The sequence below is a fragment of the Amia ocellicauda genome, chromosome 14 (assembly GCF_036373705.1).
Source record: "Amia ocellicauda isolate fAmiCal2 chromosome 14, fAmiCal2.hap1, whole genome shotgun sequence".
Lineage (NCBI taxonomy): Eukaryota > Metazoa > Chordata > Actinopteri > Amiiformes > Amiidae > Amia > Amia ocellicauda.
In genome coordinates this window covers 2,501-12,700 of record NC_089863.1, presented here as the reverse complement: position 1 = coordinate 12,700, position 10,200 = coordinate 2,501, and the positions used below count along the sequence as shown (strand labels likewise).

The 10,200-nt window shown below is 39.2% G+C and overlaps 1 long non-coding RNA gene across 1 annotated transcript; it reads right to left on the bottom strand.

Moving 5' to 3' along the window:
* Positions 1–2,537: 2,537 nt before the first annotated feature.
* Positions 2,538–8,690, bottom strand: LOC136767727 (uncharacterized). The gene is made up of 2 exons (XR_010821887.1): positions 8,482–8,690; positions 2,538–3,335 (listed from the first exon to the last, which is right to left on the bottom strand). It is a non-coding gene; the product is annotated as an uncharacterized LOC136767727 (long non-coding RNA).
* Between the last annotated feature and the right edge of the window lie 1,510 nt (positions 8,691–10,200).

Below are 10,200 nucleotides of genomic sequence, written 5' to 3'. Positions count from 1 at the left end.
ATGGAAGTCTGATGAGGCACAACCCACCCCAGAGGCACCTCACCACGGAGGGCCAATGGGGCATCCACACCCAAGGTCTGACAAGCCATCGCAACCCAAAGCCTGTTGATGGTCCAAACGCTCCACCCCCGATGGCCAGCAAGAGACCTCCTCCAGAGGGGAGACCACAGCCAGCAACACTGATCAAGAGCTTTCTGATCTCCTTGCTGCTGTAATAAATATACTGCCTGGAGGGGAGGCAACCATTAGGCCTAGGCCCTAAGCTGTGGACCCCCAGAGATTCATTTTCTCCTACATGCCATCCATAGGAGTTTTTTGTTTTTCTCTCCTCCATGCCTAAATGGTTTATTTACTTAAATGTTCACTCACTTTATTCTAGATCATGTAAAATGTTTACAAGTCTATATTTTATTTTATTGTATTTATGTATTTTATTTTGCTGTACATTTGCTGTATGTTTACCAGTCTGTAAAGCGCTCTGTGGCTACCCTGCGAAGGGCGCTATACAAATAAAAATTGATTGATTGACTTTACACTGAACACTGCAAAGAAGACAGTTTGCTGCAACATGTGCAGAGCTCAACTCGCATGGATCGGGAGCACGACAATGATGCATGAGCACCTGAACTAGTCAGTGTGTGTGTGTTCAGTCCCTGAGACGATTGAGTTGGATGAGTTGGGTCTACTCTATGGAAACCTCCACGACAGTTACAATACTAAACTACACTTCAGATATCCCACTATCTAAATTAAAACATTTTGTTTGTATACCGCCCATTACTTAAATAAAAGTTGTTGGATATACAAGTTCAAAACCATCAGCAAGCATTGGACCAGATTACATTTAAACTGTATTTTGAAGATATACATGTACACCCAGCGCCTCAGTTCGGCTTCACACACAGAGAGAGCCTTTCTTCTCATCACTGTGAATGGACTGTGAATCCGCAGTCAGGGTGTATTATTCGACAGGCTCCCTTTTCACTGAGGCAATTTGCTCGCAATTCAAGCCCTAAGTTGTCTGTTCAGGCAATTTCAATCTTTTGTGAAGGCCTCATTTCAGGGCACTTTCTCTGGCTGACTGTGACAGCCTCCCACTATTCACTTTCCTCCATATAACCTCCTCACATTCACACCACCCCCTGCGCTGGCCGCCTTTCATGGCACTGACAAGAAAAACATTTTTCCTGTTTTTCAGATGGGGGGTAATTCTTTGTGTGCTTTAACAAGGCATGTCATATCCAGCCAACTTGATCGCTCGACTCTCTGCCACTGCGTATAATATCAAAAGCAGGGCTGACTACAAACACTGAGCCTTTATTGTATACATATGTATGATGCACTGTTAGTACAGCCTGTGTGGCTACCGAGCATGTTTCCCCTTTGGTGAGCATGGGAAGCCAATATGGAGAGACTGTGTAAGCATTGAATGGAGAACATATACATTTATATCTATGGGAGATTTTGCAGTCTACAGGAAACCAAGCTAATCCATTGCCAAACAGCATTCTACATACCCTGGACATGAATAACTAGCAGTGATTGCATCTTCTGGGGATCCAAACTCATGTTCATGTCAGAAAGTGAGGATGTTGTCTTTGTTCAGTGGAGTGAGATAGACTGTTTGGTCATCTCAATCCACTCAGGGAAAGAGACTGTGAAACAAAACATTGCAGATGATAGTATCATGTCTCACCCATTTTGTCCTTACCTTAGTGACAACTGCCCGCCGGACCTGCACCCAGACTCAGCGAGGCCTCAGCGTAATTTGTGATGTAACATTGGTGCCGACGTAAGCATGGCCTGCACCTTCACAGCAAGAAAATCCTGTGCAGATTCTTCCCTGCCTGCACATTCATTTTCATTTTCCAATAAATACAGGTGTGCCGTGTGCAGGAGTGCTGTGAGGATCCGTCTGCACTCGAGTCGACCGCACTCCTATGCACCTCATGGAGTTTCCTATTTGTTGAGTTTAAAGGTTTCATGATTTCTCTCTTGCCTCTTTACACCCATGCACACATGAACTGTCATAAACAGGAAACATGCCAGTCGTTCTGTTCTTTCAATGGCACAGGAATTACATCACTATGACTCTCCAGCTACATCAAGGGCAAGGCTGTCTTCATTCAGATTGAATGAAACCTCATTGGAGTTTGCAAGTAGAAAGGAGACACATTAACGATCAACCATGAAAGCAAATGCATGAAAGTGCGAATGTCAAGCATATTCACAGCAGTTTAAACTCAAATGTATCAAACACTACTCACTATGCCTTTGAAAACAGATTATTGTTTGTTTTTTCTTCATACTTTTTTGATCCGTATTAATCAAAAGTTTCCCATTCATTTCAATATATTTTATGTATTTGGCCATTAACTGAAGTGTCAGTTTCGTCAGCCATTGTGTCAGTTTATCGCAGGAACACACATATTTCAGCAGTTTGCAACGTGGGCCTTTGTTTTGAGTGAAGTACAGATTTTAACTAACATTTAACATTGCAGCAGAGAAAGATGATAGAAAAAAGGAAAACACACTGGTTGTTTCATAATTTTATAATGTTATAAACCAATACATCTTGTAGTCATACAAGTAGTCTTGTATTTAGATCATAGACTATGGATTTATTTAAAACAGACTGTAGTCTATGAGACAATGGTAATACTTTACATTAGATTACACATTGTTAATGCATTATTTATAAAGCAGAAGTGTGCCAATAACCTGATAATTTGCCTCTGATAATGATTTGGAGCATGTTACTAATACGTTTGACTGTTATTGTTCATTATAAACCATTTGCAATCAAACAGTTAAATGGTAATAGTTTGGTAATTTTACATTTATAAGCTCGATATCAGTCTACCTTAAACTAAAGAGATGCCAAGACCATTGTTACATTCTGAAATGGTCAGGCTGGTGCTGAATCTGTTGCCTTGTGAAAGACAACTCAGAGTCTCTCCACTCTCTTACTCATAAATCAATAAAAATACAAATACACTCGTTTTCATACATGCACAAACTTCTCTAGATATTAAGTGAACGAGATCTTAATGGCTGTCATTACTCCGTCACGGCAAAAAGTGACCAGTGGCGCGTTCGCGACTGAGGCTTCCAGTGGTGGTTAATGCATTGCAGCTCGATTACCCTGCACTGCATGTATCGCACAGATCACTGGAGGAAAACAATCTGTCACAACACATCGCCAGCAACAGCTCTTGCTCTTCACATCCAAACAGCCTGTCTGCCAGTCCGCGATGCTGAGAGGTGCAGCAGCCCAGGAGCGAGGGAGCAGGGAGTCACGGTGTCCGTGTGGACATGGGTCTGCATCTGTCTGTCTGATTATTTAAAATTAAGAATTTTATATTCAATTATATGCAAATGTAATTATTATTAGTGGCAGTAGTACTTTTAGTAGTAGTATAGGTAATAGTAGTAGGAATTGTTGTAAATGGTAGTACTTTCCAATTTTCTTCAGTGAATTTGGAACACTTTACAAACATCTGTCTGTTCATTACACCTTCATGTTAATAAAGGAAATTATATGAATACATTCCTGCTTCACATGCTTTCACTGTCAGCTCAATGGAAACTGAGATACTTAACTGTTGGAGTTACAGACACTTGTTGTAAAGCGTTACACATTTATTGATGTGGCCATGCACTGTGACAGCTTAGTGCTAGTGGCCACATCAGAGGCAAACCGCATTTGAGCGTGTGTGTCTGTGTTAGTGTGTCTGCGTGTGTGCGTGTGTGTGTGTGTGTGTGTGTGTGTCTGCGTGTGTGTGCACGTGTCTGTGTGTGTGTGTGTGTGTGTATTCACACCACCGTGCAAAATTAAAATGTAACGTTACGCAAGAAATCCTTAAATATATAAGAATTATAGAATATATGCGTTATTTAAGAAGCATAGACTATATATGTACAAACTGGGAAATCTCAATAAAACCAACGTTTGTAATAATATTAGTAACAAAACAAATTATTTTATATAAATATCTAATATAATCCATTCATGCAATAAGATGAAATACAATAAGTAAATACACTCAATATGTTTTAAACACAAAGCTATGTGTGTGTGTGTATACGTATATACACTCACCTAAAGGATTATTAGGAACACCTGTTCAATTTCTCATTAATGCAATTATCTAACCAACCAATCACATGGCAGTTGCTTCAATGCATTTAGGGGTGTGGTCCTGGTCAAGACAATCTCTTGAACTCCAAACTGAATGTCTGAATGGGAAAGAAAGGCGATTTAAGCAATTTTGAGCGTGGCATGGTTGTTGGTGCCAGACGGGCCGGTCGGAGTATTTCACAATCTGCTCAGTTACTGGGATTTTCACGCACAACCATGTCTAGGGTTTACAAAGAATGGTGTGAAAAGGGAAAAACATCCAGTATGCGCCAGTCCTGTGGGCGAAAATGCCTTGTTGATGCTAGAGGTCAGAGGAGAATGGGCCGACTGATTCAAGCTGATAGAAGAGCAACTTTGACTGAAATAACCACTCGTTACATCCGAGGTATGCAGCAAAGCATTTGTGAAGCCACAACACGTACAACCTTGAGGCGGATGGGCTACAACAGCAGAAGACCCCACCGGGTAGCACTCATCTCCACTACAAATAGGAAAAAGAGGCTACAATTTGCACAAGCTCACCAAAATTGGACAGTTGAAGACTGGAAAAATGTTGCCTGGTCTGATGAGTCTCGATTTCTGTTGAGACATTCAGATGGTAGAGTCAGAATTTGGCGTAAACAGAATGAGAACATGGATCCATCATGCCTTGTTACCACTGTGCAGGCTGGTGGTGGTGGTGTAATGGTGTGGGGGATGTTTTCTTGGCACACTTTAGGCCCCTTAGTGCCAAATGGGCATCGTTTAAATGCCACGGCCTACCTGAGCATTGTTTCTGACCATGTCCATCCCTTTATGACCACCATGTACCCATCCTCTGATGGCTACTTCCAGCAGGATAATGCACCATGTCACAAAGGTCGAATCATTTCAAATTGGTTTCTTGAACATGACAATGAGTTCACTGTACTAAACTGGCCCCCACAGTCACCAGATCTCAACCCAATAGAGTATCTTTGGGATGTGGTGGAACGGGAGCTTCGTGCCCTGGATGTGCATCCCACAAATCTCCATCAACTGCAAGATGCTATCCTATCAATATGGGCCAACATTTCTAAAGAATGCTTTCAGCACCTTGTTGAATCAATGCCACGTAGAATTAAGGCAGTTCTGAAGGCGAAAGGGGGTCAAACAGTATTAGTATGGTGTTCCTAATAATCCTTTAGGTGAGTGTAATTCACACATTCGAATAGCTTGGGGGTGCAGTCTGAACACCTTAATGGCCTTGGGTACCAGTAAGACATCTGAACAGCCTTCAGCACAACGGACTATTATTATTATTATTATTATTATTATTATTATTATTTCTTGGCAGACACCCTTATCCAGGGCGACTTACAACATAAGTGCAAACAAAGTGCAAAAATAGACATCAATCATTACAAATTCAACAGTAGTAATATAGGGCACTCTTTACGGGGGGTTAAGGGGGGATTTGACCTTTTGACCTTGAACTTGAATTGAACTCCGGGGGGCCCCTTCCTAGGGGGGCGGGGGTGCTTGTACCGCGTCACAGAATAATTACCATATGTATGGGTGGAGTTGACAGGGCACCAATGGAATGTACAGGGTGGTGGGGGTCTTCAACTGTTTTTCAAACCCTCCAAAAGAGTTGTCTTTAAGCCAGATTGATTCTTTAGTAAAATAGCTATTTTTCTCTATACGTTTGAAGCTCCAAAAAAGCCGTATGTATACCCTTCAGATTCTTTAGAAAACATAGATATTTATCCCTACGCTAGTGAAGCTCCAAAAGAGTTGTATTTAAGTCCTCCCGATTATTTATTAGAATAGCTATTTTTCCCTTCGCGAGTGAAGCTCCAAAAGAGCTCTATTAAAGCCCTCCCGATTATTTAGTAACATAGATATTTCTACTTAAGCGAGATCCGCGAGGCTGTCTCTTCAACAGGGCCAAAGGGGTTACCTCTTTCAAATGGACAAAGGTTATGTCGGTCTGGAGCTTTTTGAGCTAGTGGGGGTGGTGAGGAGATGTCTACGTCTTTAGTAACCTCGGATCGGTGAAGAATTAGTATATTTGGGGGCGGAGTTGACAGGGCACTGAAGAAATAGCCTATCAGGTTAGAGTTTGGTTTGAATAATTTAAATATTTGGGGGCGGAGTTAACAGGGCACTGAAGACAGGTGGGGTCTGTTTTCAATTTAAGAAGCGGCTTTGTTTACATTTGAGGTGATGTGACTGGGCCCCCCTAACCCCTGGATAATGGAATGTGGCGAGAGATAGCGATCTGTAGAAGCGGTGGGGCTGTGGGCAGCTTGAGAGACACAAGATGGACTGAAAATCCTGAATATGAGCAAAATTAAAAGAAATGTAATACAGAAAATGTAAATTAAAACTTTCAGTAATCAGCATAATCTCAGTAAATACTACACCTACCCAAGACCAATATTTTCTTGCATTTCAGAATATATCAAACGTATTATTTAAAGAACAGATACAATGTCAAGATTGAATAAATAAAATTATTACGTTTTAAAGGTGTGTGTGTGTGTGTGTGTGTGTATTCACAACAGCGTGTAATGTAATTGAAATGTAACGTTACTAAGTTAAGTTAAGAAATCCTTAATTATAGAAGAATTATAGAATATATATGTTATATAAGAAGTATAGACTATATATGTAGAAACTGGGAAATTTCAATACAACTCAATAAAATTAGCATTTGCAATAATATTAGTAACAAAACATCAAATTATTTTAAATAAATATGTAATATAATCCATTCATCCATTAAGATTAAGTAATACACTCAATACGATCTAAGCACAAACCTATGTGTGTGTGTGTGTGTGTGTATGCATGTATATTTATATAATTTACACATTAGAATAGCTTGACAATATGAAGTTTGAACAGCCTTAAGTACATTTAAGTAGTAACATTCTTACAGAGGGGTGTCTGTGTGTGTGTGTGTGTGTGTGTGTGTGTGTGTGTGTGTGTGTTCACATATATACCGAGTGCAAGCTGGAGATCACTGCCCCAGGTTTCTTTTCTTTTTCTTTTTCAGATCCTAATAAGATTCAGCCCTTCCTCCACTTTGCACAGATTTGTACTAGATTGCAACTTTTACGTACAGAGCTAAAGAATGATAAGTCAGGCTAAATGGTCTAAACTTTAGAAAATCCTGAATATGCACAAAAGTAAAAGAAATGTAAAACAGAAAATGTAATTGGAACTTTCAGTAATCAACATAATATCAGTAAATACCACTCCTACCCAAGACCTATATTTTCCTGTATTGTAGAATATATGAAATGTGTTATTTAAAGAAAAGGTAAATGTAAAGCTTGAATAAATACAAATATAATGTTTTAAATGTGTGTGTGTATTCACAACACCGGGTGATGTAAACGAAATGTAACGTTACTAAGTTAACTTAAGAAATCCTTAGAAGAACCATAGAATATATATGTAGAAAATGTGAAATTTCAATAAAACTCAATAAACGCAGCATTTGTAATAATATTAGTAACAAAACATCAAATTATTTTAAATAAATATCTAATGTAATCCATTCATGCAATAAGATTAAGTAAATACACAATATGATTTAAGCACAAACCTATGTGTGTATGTATATTTATATATAATAGCTTGGGGGTGCAGTCTGAAGACCTTTGAACAGCCTTCAGTACAACTAACTAGTAACATTCTAACAGACAAAGAACAAAAACACAATTTTAATAACGACAGTAAGTAAATGAAACTAAACCACACTTATTTAACTACAAATATAGTAGAAATACAGTATATAACTGACATTTAACTGAGCACAGCTCTCTTTGCTAGTTAGATAACTCTCCAAGGTCAAACAGAAGCCTTATACTAGTAACCTTCTTACAGAAATAAAGAATGCACCCCATGATGTTAATGTAGCCCGTGAAATTGATACACTACACAGGACACATTAACTTCTTTGGGGGTTCTTTATTTTTGTTATATGTTGCTGAGAGGGTGTGCAACTGGCCTTTCTAAGTTGGCATGAAATTAATTTACTATAGGACATATGAGGTACAGGATATAAAATAAAAACAATACAAGATAATACACAACAATACTAAACAACACTAAACAACACGGCAGTGGGTTTACAGCTGTATGAAGACAAAGACAAAATACAGAACACATCTATTAAGCCCACTGTATCTCACGTGTGCATACGTTTATTTCCACTACAATTTACTTATACAGCTGTTCCTGAATTAGATTTAACAGGAGAAAAAAAAGCACTAACACCAACACTCTTGAAATAAAATATCAGTCTTTTAAATATAAGTACAAAAGTAAAACCCCGATGTGAATTTCAAATCGTTTGGATTGATTACCTTCGCTAACCAAGAGGAGACATCAGGTTACTTCATTAACTCAAGGCATCCGTCACGATAAACACCTAAAACACGTAATATGTTCACATATCAAAGACTATAAATATATAAACCTGTATACATTTACATTTCAACAAGATGTCATAACTAAATTGGAGATTTACCCGCGATTAGCTCCGATGCACCACAACATCCATCTTGCATCACTCTCCCCACTCAGCTCTACCCGGAAACGCAATGAACAACGAAGTGCTTATCTTAACCTAATTAACTTCTACGGAACAGCGGCCCCTCGTGGCGGGAGGTGAGAAGGACCTTAGAGATGTCACCATTTAGATTAATCTTTGTATTCGTTTCTCTGCGGTCCACAAATTAGTTTTAACGCTTTCCTTTTCTACCCCTTTAAATGACCAATCAGTGGGTATGCAACCTTCAAACTGTATAGAGCTTAAGTTTATACATAAATTAATTAAATCTAAATACACCACAAGGAAACTAAACTACAAGGAAATTAACTCTATATCCAAATTTACCACCTGGCTACATTAAGAAAAAAATAAATTAAAAAAAAGTAAAAAGTAACTTTAGACATATTAAATATGTATCATTCATTAAGTATGTGTCTATTAAAACAGTAGATTTATACTTTTTCTAGAAAAATAATCTCCAGTCTCAGCATCTCAGGGAGTGAGACCTACCTAGCAGCACATAAACAGAATACAGACAGAGGCCAGAGGGAGCAGCAACCTTAGAGACCACAGTGAAAGAAAAGCGCAGGGAGACACAGTCATACTAGAGTCACACCGGATCATGCGTGAATCCAGCAGGTCTGTAGTGAGATAGGGTTAACACAAAACAATCAGGCACAGAAAAAGAGAGATTGGCTAGAAATAGAGAAAAACGATAAAATAAAAAATACATACATAAATAAATAAATAACCATAATAACAGGGTGAGTTATAAAGACCAAACCGACAGTTGAATATTTGAACGTTTTATTAAGAATTTGCTTCACCAAACAGTCCTTCCAAAGACAAGAGTCCTGAGGTTATAAGACTCATTGTCTGCCTCTCAGTAATGCACAATCATGTTGAAACATGCACAGTGCACTGCAATACATGACATTATATCGATGCGATAGATTTGACTATTTCGCTACAAATGTTGAAATTTGCGAAATGCTTTATAAAATGTATTTTCTATATTCAGGTCAATTCCAGTTGTAACAAAACATACACAGCAACAGAAGTAGGGTCTGCATTATATTCATATTTCACACTGCTTAATGAATTGTGTAAAATGCTCTGTGGGCTTATTGCTGTCACAGTTCCCTAGCCCTGACCTTCTTTCCCCACTAGAGGTCATCAATGTTCCCTTGCCTTTTCCTGCTCCCTTCACTGTTTTCCTTTTTTTTTTACTCTGTCAATTAACATTCCTCCACACCCTTGTGCACTTCTGCTCCTGTCCTCTGTTCTCATTGGTTCTGCTCCTGCCTTCCTAGTTTCTGCTCTCCTTTATAAACCCCTCACTGCCCTCACTCTGGGTGAAGTGTTGTCAGTGCTCTCTGCACCACCAAGCCTTGTTCTCCTTAGTGCCTTGTCCTCTCCCTCGCTCCCTGTCCTGTCCTTCTCTCTCTCTGTTCTGTATCTGTTTCTCTTGACCTCCTGGATTTCGACCTTTGCCAGTGACCTCGACCTCGCCTTTGGATTCTCCTTGGTT